This window comes from Callospermophilus lateralis, chromosome 10, assembly GCF_048772815.1.
Source record: "Callospermophilus lateralis isolate mCalLat2 chromosome 10, mCalLat2.hap1, whole genome shotgun sequence".
Lineage (NCBI taxonomy): Eukaryota > Metazoa > Chordata > Mammalia > Rodentia > Sciuridae > Callospermophilus > Callospermophilus lateralis.
Window position 1 is genome coordinate 130,134,376 of NC_135314.1, and position 17,557 is coordinate 130,151,932.

The window sequence follows — 17,557 nt, forward strand, 5'->3', positions numbered from 1 at the left end:
TAAAAAAAAAAAAAAGTTCACTCATGTGGAGTTTCTCTTCTAGCATGTATGGTGAGGAGGAGGGAATTAGTCAGAACGAGGTAGAACAAATACAAGAAAAGAATCGTTCAGGTTAAGCTAGCGATATAGCTTTAGGAGAGCATGTACTTACCATGTGTGAGTCCCTGGCTTCAATCCCCAGCACTGAAAATAAAGAAAAATATATATATTTGGTCCAGACAACCAGGAACTCACCTCAAAGATATTGTTCAGGAGAAGTGAAGGGACCAAGAGCCAGACAACAAAGAACTAAGAGGCACAGATTGAGCAGGTGGTGAGGAAATGGCACTAAAACTTATATTTGAGAAAAAAAGAGGTGAGGATAAGAAACAGCAAGCAAAGGGAGTATGAGAGGCACAGGGCCAACCAAAGTTACTGTGTTCTTCCTTTTACATAGGTAAAACAAAATAGAAGTCAGGCATGGTGACGGGCATGTCTGTAATCCCAGCAACTTGGGGGCTGAGGCAGAAGGATTGCAAGTTCCAGGCTAACATTAGCAATTTTTTGAGATCTTATCTCAAAATCAAAAGGAATTGGCTCAGGATCAGTGGTAGAGGCCTCTGGGTTCAATCCCCGGTATTAAAAAAAGAAAGAAAGAAAGAAAGTAGAAAGGGAGAGAGAGTAGGAGGGAACATAGAAAGATACTGGAAAAAAACAGCAGTAGGTAGAAGCCAGTTAGGTGTTTGCTTGAAGAACAAAAAATAAAGAAAGAAAAGAAGTTCACCTCTTCTGGGAGGATGAAAAAAAAGAGTAAAATTCTGAAACTGAACTGTATGAGGGATTGTGTAATATAACAATGAAAGGGGCGGAATCTGACATTCAATGATAGGACTTTAATCCCAGCTTGTCACTGGTCAACTGTGTGGTCTGGGGCAAGGCTTTTATTCTTCAGGTTCTAGTTTCCTCACTGGCAAATAGGCTGACAATAAAAGTACCCTTCAAATAACCTGGGTGATGGAAATGCCAGTCCTCCTGATCTGATTATTATACACTCTATACATGTATTGAAATATCACACTGTACCCCATAAATGATTATGATGTGTCAGTTAAAATAAAAAATATTAAAATTTTAAAAACATGTTTGCAACACATAGGTGTCCACATCTGAATATATTTGTTAGCTCAATAGTGTATTGCTTTAATGCCCTTTCTCAAAGGATTACAAGATGGAGATGTCGGGGCAGGGGCTGTAGTTCAGTGGCAGAGCGCTTGCCTAACATGTGTGAGGCATTGGGTTCAATCCTCAGCACCACATAAAAATAAAAAACAAATAAAGGCATTCTGTTCATCTACAACTATTAAAAAAAAAAAAAAAAGATGGAGATGTCTATAAACATTACAAAAGCCAAGGCAAGAAGCCCCCCCATTGGCGTTCAGCTGAAGTGAGCTGGATTTAGCATTAGCAGTATGTTCTTTCTATATCTGGGACTCCAGTTTTAAAGTATGTTAATACAGTGTGGAGGAAAGTAAACAGTATACTTCTTAGAGTTGTTGAACAAGCTGTTAAGAGTTGACACAAGGGGCTGGGGATGTGGCTCAAGCAGTAGCGCCCTCGCCTGGCATATGTGTGGCCCAGGTTCGATCCTCAGCACCACATACAAACAAAGATGTTGTGTCCTCCGAAAACTAAAAAACAAATATTAAAAATTCTCTCTCTCTCTCTCTCTCTCTCTCTCTCTCTCTCTCTTTCAAAAAAAAAAAAAAGAGTTGACACAAGAAAAGACTTGTGCCTGGGAATAATTATACAATATGATAGCTGCTATAATAATAATAATAATAATAATAATAATAATAATAATAATATTGGAAGAGTTAAACTCTCCCCTAATAGGCAAGAACTCTCATGAATCAACACAAATATGTTAGTCCAGCAAAACTTAGCAAAGGACATGAAGAGGGTATACATATGAAACAAACACATGAAAAGATGTCCATTTTCCTCTATAAGGAAATGTAAAAACTAGCTCTCTAGGCTTCAAACTTGCAAAGACTTTTAAAAATATTGATGCTGTTCAGTGGTAGAAGAAACTTTTTTTTTCCTTTATTTCTTCCCCCTCACCCTCTCCATCCCCACCCCCACCCCCAGCTTTGGTATTGGGAATTGAATCCAAGGGCACTTTTCTATTGCACTACATCCCTAGTCCTTTTCATGTTTTATTTTGAGACAGGGTCTTGCTAAAGTGCTGAGGGTCTCACTAATTTGCTAAATTGCTGGAATTACAAGCATGTACCATCACACCCTCGAAGCATGCAAGAAATATAAATTGATGTAACCTTTGAAACATGTATAACCTTTAACACAAAAATCCCACTTTTAGGGGAATCTATCCCACAAGTATACAAAGTATATAAATATTTATACAAAGACAATTGTACAAAGATGCTTGTAACTGCAAAGAAATAGAAACAAATGTCTGCACTAGTGGACTAGAAAAGTTGATTCCAATATACAATGTAATATTATATAACTATTAAAAGATAGCATAGATATGTACATTCTAAACATGAAAAAAAAGCCCAAGATAAAAGCATTAAGTGAATAAGAGCAAGTTACAGAAAGTAGATATATTATGATCCCATTTCCACAAAAAGGAATTACTTTTCTTTTTACACACACATCTGTTAGCATGCACAGTGGAAAAACAATCTGGATAAATATAGATCAAATTCTTAACGGTGGTTAACACTAAGATGAAGGGTTTCGTGTTTATTTACATATTTATTTATTTATTTTAGTTTGTTGTGGTATTAGGGAATGAACCCAGGGCACTTTAGCACTTTATGACTGAGATACATCTCCTGCCCTTTTTAAATTTTTTTTTTTTTTTTTATTGTGAGACATGGTCTCATTAAATTGCAGAGGCTGGCTCAAACTTGGGATCTTGCCCCAGCCTCCTGAGTCACTGGAATTATAGGCCTGAACTGCTACCTCATTTTAGGTAATTCTGAACTAGAGATGTAGCTCAGGGATAATGCACTTGCCTGGCAAACACAAGGCCTTGGTTTCATCCTTAGTACTGCAGAAAAAAAGGGGCAGGGGAGGGACTGGAATTCTACCATGCTCGTATATTACTTGTGAAGCAAGGGAAAAAAAGTCAAGTACTTCCAAAGTATAAGACTGAATGATGGAAGTCTGGTAATAGAAAGGAAGGGGAAAATATTAGAGAGCACAAGTCCTAGTGTGAAGTCATTGGTCTTGAGCCTAAGAAAAAGACAAGCTTTAGGAAATGTGAAAGCAGTTACACTATGAAATAGAATGCTTAGGAGGCAGCACAAGAGAACACTAAGAGGCAAAGAGAGCTCAACTCAAGTGAGGTTGCGAGAAATGCCTGCAAATGGTACAGCACATTTTCCTGAGACAATGAAAGCCACCAGTAAAGAGAATTTAGGAATGGCAACTGGCATAGCAGAGACAGCACAGTGTCAGGGAAGCAAGGACTTCTAAGACCTGGGAAAGGCATTACTGAAGCTGTGGACCATGGACAACTAACATCAAGATTAGGGTGGGAGGTAGATGAAAACATGGGGAAAAAGATGGAGTATGTAAGACAGTGGGACTAGAAGATATAGTTGAAAGCAGAGTATAATTTCCAGCAAGAATTACATCCAAAAGATTCTTTCCCACATTTCCATTTTTCTTCCAATTTCTGTACAACATCACATCAGAAGACTTTTACTTGTGTCATGGGCTTAATTGTAAATCCATCTCCATTTGGTTCTAGGATATTCTCTTGACCCCTAAATATGAGAAGCACGGGGCTCCAGTTCTTCTAAAGTTGCTGGGACACTCTTAACAGAGCAGACTTCCCTGTCTGGCACCTCCTTTCTGTGTATCTTCTGTTTGCAAAGACTGGAATAAGGAGCCCTGCCAATATCATTTGAGGACATAAAAAGGACCTTGAACTTAGAATCAGAAAACTAGCATTAAGCTGGGTACATGCTGTAATCCCAGAAACACAAGTGGCTAAGGCAGGAGATCACAAGTTCAAGACCAACCTGAGAAACTCAGTGAGACCCTATCTCAAAATAAAAAAAATTTAAAAAGTTGAAGATATAGCTCAGTGGTAGATCACTTCTGGTTCAATCCCTATTACAAGAAAAAAAAAAAAAAAAGAAAAGAAAGAGAAAATTAGCATCAAGACCCAGCATAACCTATGTGATTCTACAGCATGTACAATCAGAAAAATGAGAAATTATACCCCATTTATGTATCAAAGGGCATAAATGCATTCTACTGTCATGTATAACTAATCAAAACAAATTAAAAATTTTTTAAAATATATTTTTAAAAGACCCAGCTTTTCTCTCTGCTTCCAGATCATCATGTGAGTCCCTTCCCTCCACCATATTTTCTACCTTATCTCAAGCCCCAAGGAATGGAGCCAGGTGTCTGTGGACTGAGACCTCTGAAACCATGAGCCCCAAAATAAAATTCCCCCCCCTCTAAAATTGTTCTTGTCAGGTATTTTAGTCACAGCAACAAAAAAAAAAAGCTGACTAAAACAGAAATTGGTGCCGAGAAGTGGGGTCTTTACTGTGACTAACCTTACCATGTGGTTCAGAAGCTTTTGGAGTTATTTGGAATTTGTAGGAGGAATTTTGATATGTTCCAGCAGTGAAAGCTGGAAATGCTTTAGGTTGTTATAAATGAAGCTTAATGGGCCATTCTGGTGGGAGTTCAGAAGACCAGAATACTGATAGGTCTGTGCACAGTAAAGACAGGGCTCATGAAGTTTCAGGGGAGGAGGACTCTACTAGAACTTGGACTAGAGGCCATTCATGTTCCGTTCTGGCTAAGAAGTTGTCCTGAGACTTTCTGTGAGGCTGAATTGAAAGGTGATCCGGGGGGCTGGGATTGTGGCTCAGCGGCAGAGCACTCGCCTAGCACGCGCAGGACCCGGGTTCGATCCTCAGCACCACATAAAAATAAAGTATTGTGTTGTGTCCATCTACACCTAAAAAAATAAATATTTAAAAAAAAAAAAGAAAGAAAGAAAGGTGATCCGGCAGAAGAAATTTCTAGACAGCATAGCATTCAGAAGGTGGTATGGATACTGCTGGTGGCTTTTACCCAAGTTTATTTGATATGAACTTGAAAGGTGGGAGTAAGACAGGGGTGAAGGAAGTTGCACTTCATAAAGACATTAAAACCACTAAAAAGAATGCTAAAGACTTTGCCCAGAGACATAAGGAAAATGGCTTGAAGACATCTCAGGAATTGGCAAGACCACACTCAGACTCAAGGGGCCCCCTTCTTGCACAAAGAGGCCTAGGAAGTTTTTTCAATGTGCTCAGCCACCCAGGCACTCAGAAGCTGCTACAGCCAGGGTCCCTGGAAGCTTGTCTGCTGCCTGAGATGGCAGCAGACCTTGGCATCAATAGTGGTGCTGATTCTGCAGCACTGTAGAATGCTGGAGTTAGGGAGTCATGGAGGCTGCCACCAAGATTTCAAAGGAATGCCTAGGAGGCCAAGCAAAGTGCCTCAGGGTTGGAGACCCTGTGGGCAGCCCCTTAGAGGGCCATGGATGGGGATGTGAGGAGGAAACCAAAGCTGCAGTGAAGACCCTCCAAGATTAAGAAATTCCAGTAATATGGGACAACAGCTGAGGAAAGCTGCAGAAATTGAGCAGAGGCAAGCCAACAGAGAGGCTGTGTGGACTATAACCAGTAAGGATACAGAGGCAAAGCTATACAAGTCCTTTGGAGAGAACATCACAATGCGATATGTTCCAGATGCCAGACACAGAACTACAAAACTTGTTTGCCCAGCTGGATTTCAGTCTTGCTTTGGTCCCATCCCTTCTTTATATGCCACCATTTTTCTGAATGGAAATGTTTATTCTGGATCTTTTTATGTTAGATACTTGTAAACTGCTTTTGGTTTTTATAGGAGCTCACAATTTGAGTTTGCCTTGAGTCTCAAAGGAAACTTTATTTTTATTTTTTTTAAAATATTTGTTTTTTAGTTTTTCATCAGACACAACATCTTTGTTTGTATGTGGTGCTGAGGATCAAACCCAGGCTGCACGCATGCCAGGCGAGCACGCTATCACTTGAGCCACATCCCCAGCCCTCAAAGGAAACTTTAGACTTGAACTTTTGGGCAATGCTTGAACTGTTGAGACTATACGGGGACTCTTAGAAATGAACTAAATGTATTTTGCATTGTGAGATAAGCATGAGCTTTTGGGGGTTGGGGCATAATGTTATGGTTTAGACATGAGATGTCCCCCAAAAGCTTATGGTGAGACAATGCAAGAAAATTTAGAGGTGAAATGATTGGGATATGACACCCTTAACCCAATTAGTCCCCTGATAGGGATTAACTGAGTGGTAACTGAAAGCACGCAGAGTGTAGCTGGAGGAGGTGGGTACTAGGGATTTGCCTTTGGGATATATATTTTGCATCTGGCAAGTGGCATCTCTCTGTGCTTCCTGATCATCATGAGTCACCTCCCTCCGCCACACTCTTCCGCCCTGATACCTCAAGGTACCTCAAGGTACCCTGAAACCTCAAGCAACCGAGCCAGCTGTCTATAGACTGAGACCTCTGAAAACATGAGACCCCAAATAAACTTTTCGTCCTAAAAAAAAAAAAAAAAAAAAACTGGCTTTTTTTTCTTGTTGGCTTTGTGTATTTTAAAGCAAGCCACTATACACCACTTCAGGTTTGCTTGTTCAGTGGGGTCATCCAACAGGGATGTTGGAAGGATGAAGTAAAGTATGCATACATAGAAGTATTTTATGAAGTATAACAAACATATGCAAAGTTAACGTTCCATGGTAAGACAAACACTTTTCATTTCTCTTTAATGTAACTAATGTTAACTCGTCAATGCTGCTGTAAAACCATAAGCCACTGCTAGTACCTACAATGTGCCTGTGCTGGCTGAAATTTTCCATATTCTTATTGCCTCCAGACTATATAACTACTTTTTTTAATTGTTTGTAGATGTTGATAAACCTTTATTTTATTCATTTATTTTTATGCGCTGCTGAAAATCGAACCCAGTGCCTCACACATGCTAGGCAAGTGCGGTACCACTGAGCCACAGTCCAGCCCCCTATAACTACTTCTTGATATCTCAACACTGCTCTCAAAATATCTTCAATTTTTAACAGCTATTGCCAAATTAAAGTGCCTACGCTTTCCTCAGTTTTCCCTTTTATCTCATATCAATTTTTACCTTAACCTAACTACAGTTATTCTTAATGTTTTCCTTTTCTATAATTTGTTATGTTTCTCACTTACACAAAAGAATAACTGCATTATGTAGACTTCAGTGAACTACCTAACACCCAGCTTCAGGAGGATTTCTATATGGTCTGATAAACTATGAAAATTAAATGAGAGAATTTAGATGATATCCTCTTATTTTCCCACTAAGAACCTGGTGGGTAAACCAGATGCAGTGGCACATGCCCATAATCCAACTACTCAGGAGGTTGAGGCAGGAAGATCATGAGTTGGAGGACAAACTAAACCAACTGAGTGAGAACCTGTCTCAAAAAAAAAAAAAAAAAAACACACCATAATCAGCATAATGCTGTGCCTTCTTGATAAATAACTTAAAACACAGTCTCCTGACAAAGAATTAATACATCAGTTTCAGGATTAGTATAGCATTAGACTAAGTAGAAAACTGGTGAATATTTTCATAGTTATTGAATTCAAATTCACGAATAGTTCAGTCAAATAAACATATTTCCTGCATACGTTGACACAACGAGTCGGCTGTATTCAAAACCCAGTCAGCAAAAGTCACAGTACCTTCATGCTAAATTAATTTTTCATTCCCAGGCAGGTAGTATGCTGGCAGTAGTTATGGGGAGACCTGGTGGCCAAAACTGACTCATTACTTCTTGATACATGAGGACAAAGTACTTAGAACAGTAAATGAGCAATGAAAAATCTAGATAATATCAATAAAAAATTTACCACATTCTCTCCCAAATAAAACTTTTGCAAGACCCAAAGAGAACAAGTAATAGCCCCCAGCCTGAAAACCATGACCATATGAAATAAGCAACACATTTTCACAGCCAAGTGTTGCCTTTAGCAACCTGGAAATACAAAGCTGGAGGTACTGCTTCAGCATGGATAAGATCCAGCCAAAAAGTCAGAACACTCATTGTAACACCAGCTCCACATGGAATGATTTCATGTCATTTTATAAGCAGAGGTCATTCGTTTTTTGACTCAACATTTGCCAAGTAGCAACAGTATGCCAGAAATGGTTAGGTGCTAGGATATCAAGATAAACAAGGGCTGGTGATATGGTTCAGTGGTAGAGCATTTTCCTAGTACATATGAGGATCAGGGTTAGATCCCCAGTAACACACACACACACACACACACACACACTCACTCACTCACTCACATATACACACAAACAAGATCCTGCCCTCAAGTAGATTACAATCTAGGCACGCACAGCACACAAAAATACCAAAACTTAACAGTATAGTATAATTATAAAAGAAGCTAACACAAACTGCAATGTCATGAGAGAGATTCTGCTGGACCCAGGAGGAATCAAAGGTTTTCATTAGGAGAAGCTGTGATCTTGGGGATGAAGCATAGTAGTAGAGTACTTGCCTAGCATGCCTGAAGCACTTGGTACAGTCCCAGCACCACAATAAAAAAATTTTTTTAAGAGAGAGGGAGAGAGAGAGCAAGAACAAGGAAGGAAGAGAGAAGGTAATGTCTGAACTCTTTTTTTTTTTTTTTTTAAGAGAGAGGGAGAGAGAGAGAGAGAAGTTTAATATTTATTTTTTAGTTATCGGTGGACACAACATCTTTGTATGTGGTGCTGAGGATCGAACCTGGGCCGCACGCATGCCAGGCGAGCGCGCTACCGCTTGAACCACATTCCCAGCCCTGAACTCTTGATTTGAGCCATAATGTCTTGAATGAGAAGAAAAATTATTAGAAGGAATATCCTGAGCATGCTGAGACTTTCAGGGAGTTATAAAATTGTTATTAGAACTGAGCCTCATATGCCAGAAAAACTGTGGCAGAGAAGAAACTAAAAGATACAGGAGGGACCAGACCATCAAGGGTCTTGTAAGATGTTCAAGCAGAGCCATACCAGAGTGTAGATACAATTTCAAGGTCAAAGGAATATTATTTACTTTTTGGGGGGTGGGGTGGGGGTGGGCATGTGCTGGGATTAAACCCAGGACTTTACATATGCTAGGCAAGCACTCTACCACTGAGCTACATCCCTAGCTCCTTGTTTACTCTTATTTGAAATTAAAGGCCACCCTGAATAAAGGGGGAACTTAACTAGGACAAGACCATAAGGGATTTAGAGGCCAGTGGGTTTGGTTTGGTTTGGTTTGGTTTGGTGCGGTACAGAAGATTGCTCTACCACTGGGTTACACCCCCATCCCTTATTATTTTTTATTTTGAAGAGTATCACTAAGGGCTGGGGATGTGGCTCAAGCGGTAGCGCGCTCTCCTGGCATGCATGCGGCCCAGGTTCGATCCTCAGCACCACATACAAACAAAGATGTTGTATCTGCCGATAACTAAAAAATAAATATTAAAAATTCTCTCTCTCGGGGCTGGGGATGTGGCTCAAGCGGTAGCTCACTCGCCTGGCATGCGTGCGGCCCGGGTTCGATCCTCAGCACCACATACAAACAAAGATGTTGTGTCTGCCGGTAACTAAAAAATAAAATATGAAAATTCTCTCTCTCTCTCTCTCTCCCTCTCTCTCTCTTTAAAAAAAAAAAAAATTCTCTCTCTCTCTCTCTCTCTCTCCTCTCTCACTCTCTCTTTAAAAAAAAAAAAAAAAAAAAAAAGAGTACCACTAAGTTGCAGAGGCTGACCTTGAACTTGCAATCTTCCTGCCTCAGCCACCCAAGTAGCTGGGATTACAGGTGTGAGCAAATGTACCCAACAGGCCCAATTAATTCAAATCACTTCTGGGTTCTATTTAATTTTCCTCTTCAATATTAGTAGACTCCCCTCCCCCCCAACACACACACACACACACACACACTCACAGAAAGAAAAAATAAAACAGAACAATTCTATAACCAAGCCTGTGAACCTTCTGTTCATCAAAAACATGTCTGAACAGAATCCTAGGTTCTAGCAAAGTAGCCCCAATTAGAAAAAGATGACAAATCTCTCCTGCTTCTGGAGCCTTCTAGACAAAAAGACCAAAGTCAGGTCCCTGATGCCAGCAGGAAAAAAAGCTAGAGAAACATCCTGATCAGGGACCACAGAGAACACAATGCTGCCTGCCACACTCCAGTGCTCTGTCAATGGGAATGCCCACTGTTCTCAATCAAGGACATGTCAAATAGTACCTCCTGGCTTACCACAGAAACTGCCAGGAAAAAAAAAGTACCAGTGCCAAGAATGACCTTGGACTTTATAGTGTGGACTCCTGCTTACCAGTACTAGATAAAGACTACCTAAATAATTTCCCTCCCTTAGTGCCAGCAGATGCACACTGCACAGCTACCTTCCTCATCAAACAAGAAAATTGGGCTCCTCACCCCTACAGAGCACCTAGTCACATTCCTACCACTAATACTACATAATAATACATACTAACTTCCACTAACAGCCAGCACTGACCACCCAGGAAGCAAAAGGCCCTCATCTCCAGTCCTCACTACAACTTGCAATTCTATAGCCTCATTTTTACAGATGAAGAAAAATATAAAAACAAAGTTCCGAGAGGTTTAGAGTTTACTCAGGGTCAAAAAGTCAGCAAGAAACAAAGGTGGGAAGTCTCCAAAGACTACTACACTGGGCAACTTTCAGAATTTTTCTAAAGAAAGCAAAATCTCTATCTTCTTTCCAAGATTTTCTGAAGTTGATCCATTTAACTAAGTAGCCAAAACCATTTAAGTAATCATCTTGCCTTCAAAGCAACATATGATCCAGGTTTTTTTTAAATATTTAATTTTTAGCTGTAGTTGGACACAATACCTTTATTTTATTTATTTATTTTTATATGATGCTGAGGATCAAACCCAGAGCCTCACATGTGCTAGACGAGCTCTCTACCCAGCTAAGACACAACCCCAGCCCCCAGGTTTTTTTAAACAAGTGAATATTCCAGATGAAAAATGAGGGCTAGCTCAAATAATTTACTATGATTTAAGTGTCTTGATTTTAAATTTCTTCATTTATTTTTGGTCAAGATATATATGCAGAGCTGGGCGCTGTGACACACACCTATAATCAATCACAGCAGCTGGGGGAGACGGCCCTGAAGCAAGAGGACTGGGAGTTCAAAGCCAGCCTCAGCAAAAGTGAGGCACTGAGCAATTTAGTGAGACCCTGTCTCTAAATAAAACACAAAATAGGGCTGGGGATGGATGTGGTTCAGTGGTCCAGAACCCAAGTTCAGTCCCCAGTACCAAAAACAAAAAGATATATATGTAAAAAGAGAAGAAGAGAGTAAAGGGCAGAACTGTCATTTTACTAGATTAGAATGAAGGTTAACAACTAAAGGAGTCAGGCATGGTGGCACATGCCTATAATCCCAGAGACTCAGGAAGCTGAGGCAGGAAGACTACAAGTTCAAAGCCAGCCTTCAGCAATTTAGCATGGCCCTAAGCCACTTAATGAGACACTGTCACAAAATAAAAAATGAAAAGGGCTCAGCATTTGGCTCAATGGCAAAGTGACACCTGGCTCAATCCCCAGTACTAAAAAAAAAATCAACTAAAGAAAAAAATCATTCAAGTTTATGCAGTAAAAATTAAGAGGCAAGCAACTTCAAAGAGTCTTATCTCAGTCTTATTCCTGCTATTACAGGGGACAGTATTCCAAGCATCAGAAACACTCCTAGTCTACATACATTGAAGCAGACATAGGAAGTGAGCTTTCATGCTCCAAGACTACAGTGGAAAGGAAAGTATGATGACTTCTTAAGCAACCTGAACATATACACCGTATCTGTAAATCACTGCTCATTTAGCAACATACCAAAACAAAATAATTTTCCTATGGTTTTTCTACAAGAACTTAAATTTAACAGGTATATTAAATAAAATGATACGAAATAATCCCATACCAAAGCTGCGGTTGTGGTAGAGTGCTTGCCTAGTATGTGTGAGGCCCTGGGTTCGATCCTCAGCACCACAGAAAAATAAATAAAATAAAGGTATTGTGTCCAACAACAACTAAAAAATAATTAAAAAAATAATAATCCCATACCAATGTTAACACACAGTTATAACTATGTTTTCTGCCTGCAAACATGAACGATTGTCACTACTGAAAATTAATACACTATAAAAACTTTTAAGAGGAAATGAAAAGGTACTCCTTTTCATCAAAGGAGATTAAGTAAATTATGCCATGTACATATATGAATATGGCATAATAAATTCCACTATTAGGTATAATTATAAGTACACTAATAAAAAAATTTAAAAAGAAAAAAAAAGCTTCATGGCCTAGGGATGTAGCACAGTGGCAGAGCACTTGACTTAACATGAACAAGGCTCTGGGTTCAATCCCCACCACCATAAAACAAACAAACAACCGTTCAACAGCTTTACTGATTAAAATTTGATATACCTGAATCACTTCTTTCTTCAAAGATGTACGACCACCTCTGACACTATCAAAAGGTCAAAAATATCATCACTAAGCCAGGCATAGTGGCATATGTCTGTAGTTTCTGCTACTTGGGAGGTTCAGATGGGAGGATCACTTGGGCCACAAGTTGGAGATAGCCTAGGCAACACAGCAAGACTCTGTCTCCACATGCACAACACAAAAAAAAATCACCACCGCTGTGAAGATGTCTAACACAGCTCCTAACATAATGCATGAGACATAGGTTTATAAAAGAATAAAAAAACTTAAAAATAGAAATTTTTCAAAAGAGAAAAAAAAAACTTTTGGAGGGAAATAATTTTTTAAAGCTTAAGGAAAAATCAATCCCTAGAATAGAACTGTCAGTACAAGTACAAATAGAATTACCTCACATCTCAACTTAAAATTTATATTAGCCTCCCAATTAGGCAGTACATCCCAAACTCTAAATTCAGAAAGCACAATGAGTCTGATACTGTTTTTCCTCATGAAAGGTTCTCTTTAATATCTTATCTACAGACAACACACCAACTTTTGCTTGAATAATACATACAGAGCTCTGGTGCACAATTGCAGGCCTCAGAGTCGGAGTTTGCAACCTGTCTTTCAATGTCACAGGCAACCAGTATACAGATCAAAGTCACTGAAGACAGATAACACTTCTAGTGAAGATAATGTCCTGTGAGAGTCAGCAGGGGTACTGAAATGACAGTCACTAAGATTTTTTTTTAATATTTATATTTTAGCTTTAGGTGGACACAATATCTTCATTTTACTTTTATGTGGTGCTGAGAATCGAACCCAGTGCCTCACGCATGTCAGGTGAGTACGCTACTACTTGAGCCACATCCCCAGCCCCAAGTCACTAAGATTTAATAGAGCCAATGTAATCACTTCACAGAAATAAGAGAAAATGAAATTTCATGGATTTAGAGATGGAAAGAGCTTTTAATAACATAAACATTTGGGATTTTCACATTCCTCTCTAGGTATTAAACAATGGCACATAAAATCAGTGAAATTAATTTAAATTTTAAATTAATTTAAAAAATTAATTTAGATTTATAAGAATTGGACTAACAACCCCTAGAATTTACATATATATTATAATGTCTAAGTTTCTCCAGAGTTAAAAACAATACCCACAGTGCTAAAAGGAAAGTATAGGCCAGCATGGTGGCTCATGCTTATAATCCTTGTACCCAGGAAACTGAGGCAGGAGGATTGCAAGTCAGCCTAGACAATTTAGCAAGACCCTGTCTCAAAATAAAAAAATAAAGAGGACTGGAAATGTAGTTTGGTGGTAAAGCACCCCGGGTTCAATCCCCAGTACAAAGAAAAAGAAAAAGAAAAAGAAAGTATGAATCACAATTCAAAACAAAGAAAAAAAAAAAAAACAGAGGACAGCATTCTATCAAATACCATAAAGAAGGGCCAGGGACATAATACAGTGGTAGAGCAGTTGCCTAGCATGTAGAGGGCACTGGATTTGATTCTCAGCACTGCATATAAATAAATAAAATAAAGATTCATTGACAATAAAATTTTTTTTAAAAAAATACCACAAAGAAATTCCTTAAAATATTGTTAATGATAGCCAGCTTTCTGATGCAGTAAGGGAAAAAAAAAGTCCACACGGTCTTCTACTCAAGAACAAACTCATCAAGCCTCCAAATACCCTTTTGGTTTCATCCACCTCAAAGTCCAGAAACCAATGTAGTCAGTCACATTGGCTGGCAAGCGACGGGAGTTCTTACAGATCTGAGTCACCCACTCCCCCGCAGGAAGAGGTCATCCTCTATCAGGAAGCCCACTCTGCAAATTCCCTTGTTCATCTCCCAGACTGCCACGACCATGACCCACCATGAAGCTTATTTTTCCAACCTCAGCAGCCTACCAACCCTCCTCGGCACTGTCCAAATCACAACTCCCACCGGCTTCACCTTAATCCCAAGCAGCCAACAGTACTCACATGGGTGTTACTACTCCTGTGTCGAGTTCTCTGCTTGAGAAACCACTCTTTATCCCGGTGCATTTGGGTCATGGAGGACCAGCTCTTTGCTCAACTCTCCTTTCTGTGCCCAGCTGAGCTCGTGCCTTTCCAAGAACTAGTCATCAGTAAACCCCGAGGAGCTAAACTCCCCATGCCTCTTCTACCCCACTCCGACCCCAGTCTGCCAAATTTCCAGACTTCGGGAGGAGAGGCATTCCTATTAGCTTCAGGGACCATGCACACTGATGCCCCTCAAATTCCAAACACAACCCACCCCCTATCCACCTCGCAATGGTCAGCCTCCGAGGCGCCAGTATCGAGCGCCAAGAGCACACAACCCGTACAGTTGAGTCTCGGTAGCTCTATCATCCCATTGCCAGACTACAAAATCCCCAAACATCAACTCAACAAGGCCCCAAGCCGAGACCAAGACCCCCATCGAGCCTCCAGCCATTGGAAGTTTCCCAGGTCAAACCCAATGCCCTAAAGGCCAAGGCCACTAGGACCGTTTCGGTGCCCCAGGCCTCTGCACGCCAGGGGCCCGGGCCGCGTCTCCACTCCGTCCCCATTGTTGCGGGTTCCAGCGGCCCGGCGGGGAGCCGGGGGCCAGCACCGGCTCTCACCTTCCGTGCCACGGATCCGGGCCGCGCCGGACCGGGCAAGGCCTAAGGACCTCACGTTCCGCCGCACCCGCCTGGACGGTGTTTACAGCAGCCGGGACGGGGGCAGTAGCAGAGGCGGGAAGCAGCCGGCCAGGCCCGGGCGCCGCGGGCTGGCTCTGGCCGAGCGTCGGTCTTCTCCGGCGGCGGCGCTCGCAGCCTCCGCTCGCGGTCCGCGCCACAAAGCGTCCCCCTCCCGGCCCGCGCGCCCGCCCACCCGGACGGGAACATGAGCCACCGACAGAAAAGTTCCGCTGTGAGCAGACCAGAGACCGTTCTTCCTCTGAGAAGGGTATATAGAGATTCTTTCCTGAATAAAGCCGTTTATCTACTGCTAAGGACCGTTTCAGGAGTGTATGTGGTACAGAAATCCCAGGCAGATTCCGGCCTGGTTGCATGAGTGGGTGCTACGGAATAGGTTTGCACCCGCCAGCCACCAACAAAGTGCACTGATCGCTTGCTTAATGCCTCAATTGAGCCTCGGTTCCTCCTCATTCCTCAGTTGGGGATAGACTCAGAGGTTTATGAAGAATAATGGGATGATGCAAGTGCCAGGAGCAGAGATATGGGGCTCCACACTGGGATATAGTCAGTGCTAATGCTGCCAACGATGATTGCTTCTCAACAACTCTCCCCTCCAACAGAGGTTGCTATCAACCTCCAAAGTTGATGAGCACCACGCAACTGTCACTTTTTTCCCCTTTACCCGAACCTGCCGTTCCGTTTCCTGTTGGCTGAAGCTGCCTTCAGAATTACCTGGAAGAGAAGGAGAGGCAAGAAGGGTCTTTCTTAATCATGGACACACAAATGGAGATTAAAGATGATGCAAGATTTCCTCCCTAAAATTAGAAATTTCAGCGCCCTTGGGCTTGAGTTACCGATAAAAGTATATTGTTATCATACCTCTCCACTCTAGCCCCAGATTCTCTTTCTCCTCTCCCAAGAAGTGAATACTGGTGAAATGACGAAAAAGGAAAAAAAATGCTTAAGTGGATTTTTTCTTTGAGGTTTTTATCCCTCGCGAAATTAAGAATATAAAAATGTCCTTCTCATCCCCCCCCTCTCTTCTCTTCTGGGCCTTCATACCTTTGGATACCAGACATGGTTAATTTCCGAGAAAAATTAGGTTATAAAAAATACAAGTGTTTTCCCAAAATATGGGAATTTAAATCTACAGAAAGTGCTCCTAAAGCATCACAGCTTTCACATGTTCTCCAATTTTCCGTTCTCAGTTAAGTGAGATTAACTTAATTAAATTCTGAGATTGGGAAATTTTACCTTGATACCCTTCTCCCTTGTCTCAAACGACTTTCCAGAAAGGCTCTGATATCAGTTACTTGCACCTGAATGAAATTTTATCACTACCACACACGTACACACCTGGATTTATTAAAATTTCAAATTTTAATAAATGCTGAAAAGAAACTGAAACAGAATGGTATAACACAGACACCATAGGGAGAAGGAATGCATTGGATAAGAATATCCCAAGGAGGTGAACTTGAGCCAAGAATGTTAGCACTGTGAAGGATCTGGGAAGAATCCAAGGCAGAGACACCAGAGGTCAGGGGTAGTAAAAGATGCAGTAAGCCCACTTAGATGCCTATCCTTATAGGGTAGGAAAGCAGTCTCTTGCTCTGCAACTAGATTGTGTGGTTTTGGGGGGAATCACTGTCAGGGCTGGACCTGGGGAGGGTGTGAAGAAGCTATGGATCAATTGTCCTAAGGAATCAGCACAGGATATTGTAACTGATAATAAATTATCATGTACATTTGACAAGTCATGCAGCATAGAAACAATTGAAAAAAATCCTACAGAAAATAATTCCATTCTGTTTCCTCTGAGAAGTCCCCTATGATCTTTATCCAATTTAAAGTAGTTGCTCAATGCTGGATACAGTGGTGTGTACCTATAGTCAAGGCTGTAGAAGGAGAATCCTGAGTTCCAACCTAGAAAACATAGTAGACACTGTGACAGAAAGAAGTAAAGAATGAAAGAGAAACTACCTATCACATCACCCTATTTTATCTGCAGAGCACTTGATGCTATCTGATATTTTCTTTATCTGTTTATTATCTCTCTCTCCCCTAATGAGATTGTGAAGTTCAGGAAAAGAGGAAGTTATCCATCTTTCAGGTTCCTCAACACCTAGAACAGTTACAGAAGAGCTCGATAAGTATCCTTTTTTAATTATTTTTTAAATACATGACAATAGTGGAATGTATTACACTCATTATTACCCATATACAGCACAGTTTTTCATAACTCTGTATATAAAGTATGTTC

At 40.7% G+C, this 17,557-nt stretch overlaps 1 protein-coding gene across 1 annotated transcript in view; it reads right to left on the minus strand.

Annotated features, from left to right (window-relative positions):
• The window catches only part of Rad54l2 (RAD54 like 2), a 129,808-nt gene extending 114,399 nt beyond the window's left edge, over positions 1-15,409 (minus strand). Inside the window, exon 1 of the mRNA XM_076867374.2 lies at positions 15,235-15,409. The gene's annotated coding sequence lies outside the window, so the exon portion shown is untranslated. The remainder of the gene's footprint in view (positions 1-15,234) is intronic.
• Between the last annotated feature and the right edge of the window lie 2,148 nt (positions 15,410-17,557).